Source organism: Cibotium barometz, chromosome 35 (genome assembly GCF_041138505.1).
Source record: "Cibotium barometz isolate CiBa-2024 chromosome 35, ASM4113850v1, whole genome shotgun sequence".
Lineage (NCBI taxonomy): Eukaryota > Viridiplantae > Streptophyta > Polypodiopsida > Cyatheales > Cibotiaceae > Cibotium > Cibotium barometz.
The window spans coordinates 45,532,559-45,534,177 of record NC_141080.1 but is presented as its reverse complement, the minus strand read 5'-3'; the positions used below and the strand labels follow the sequence as shown (position 1 = coordinate 45,534,177).

The window sequence follows — 1,619 nt, the reverse complement described above, 5'->3', positions numbered from 1 at the left end:
ATTTGGGAATGTTTTTGCATACTTGAAACATGGATAATTGGAATATGTCATAGAAATGTATGATAATCTTGCTTTCCTCCATCTAAAATTTGACCCCACACACACACACACGCGTGCATGCGCACACACACACACTCTCTCTCTCTCTCTCTCTCTCTCTTTATATATATATATATATATATATATACACACACATGTGTGTAATTGCTTATGTAAAGGCTTCCCAAATTCACAGCTCCATCAAACGAAAATTACCACCACACATATTTTTGAAAGGTTTGCTATGAACCGGCCACTTTAGGGACCGGTGTATTGTGTAATGCCCATTTAAATCTCAATTTTGCCTTGCCTCTTTGATCTTAGGTTTCTATCAATGCCTTCTCTCCGGCACAACCTGCCCACCAACAAGTATTTCATTAACCTCGAATGCACTCAATTGCAATGCTTTGAGATTGCTTATTATTGCAGCTCCCTTTGCACTTCTCTGTGTGAAGCTTTTAGCACCCTCCCTTAACCCATCATTCAACCATTTGGGTCTCATCATTTCTTGCAAAACTAGGCTTCATCTTGATCTTGCTTGCAGAGCTCCATGGCTTCCACCACTACATACACCCCAAAGAACATCCTCATCACAGGTGCAGCTGGTTTCATAGCCTCCCATGTCGCCAACCGCCTCGTACAAAGTTACCCCCACTACAACATTGTGGTCCTAGACAAGCTTGACTACTGCTCCAACCTCATGAACCTCCTCCCATCCCAGCCATCCCAAAACTTCAAATTCGTCAAAGGCGACATCGCCAGCGTAGATCTGGTGAATTACCTCCTCATCAGTGAAGGCATTGACACAATCATGCACTTTGCAGCTCAAACCCATGTGGACAACTCCTTTGGCAACAGCTTTGAGTTCACCAAGAACAATGTTTATGGTACCCATGTCCTCCTAGAGGCTTGCAAGCTCAGCGGCCACATCCGACGCTTCATCCATGTCAGCACTGATGAAGTCTATGGCGAAACTGAGGCCGATGCCATTGTGGGGAACCATGAAGCATCCCAGCTGCTCCCCACTAACCCCTACTCTGCTACCAAAGCAGGTGCTGAGATGCTGGTGATGGCGTATGGCCGATCCTATGGCCTCCCCTTCATCACCACAAGGGGGAACAATGTATATGGCCCTAATCAGTTCCCGGAGAAGCTCATCCCAAAATTCATGCTTCTAGCAATGCAGGGTAAAACCCTACCCATCCATGGTGATGGGTCCAATGTGAGGAGCTACCTGTACTGCGAGGATGTCGCCGAGGCGTTCGAGGTAGTGTTGCACAAGGGTGAGGTGGGGCATGTGTACAACATAGGGACGAAGAAGGAGAGGAGGGTGCTGGATGTGGCGGAGGATATCTGCAAGCTATTCAAGCTGGATGCAGGGAAGGTCATCCAGTTTGTGGAGAACAGGCCATTCAACGATCAGCGCTACTATCTGGACGACAAGAAGCTCAAGGATCTGGGGTGGAGAGAGCGTACGACATGGGAAGAAGGCCTGCGCAAGACCATGGAGTGGTACATGAGGAACCCTGGATGGTGGGGCGATGTCTCTGGCGCCTTGCTTCCCCATCCACGCTTGCTTG

General features: G+C 48.1%; 1 pseudogene; it reads left to right on the top strand.

Annotated features, from left to right (window-relative positions):
• Positions 1–300: 300 nt before the first annotated feature.
• The window catches only part of LOC147618509 (trifunctional UDP-glucose 4,6-dehydratase/UDP-4-keto-6-deoxy-D-glucose 3,5-epimerase/UDP-4-keto-L-rhamnose-reductase RHM1 pseudogene), a 1,573-nt pseudogene continuing 254 nt past the window's right edge, over positions 301–1,619 (top strand).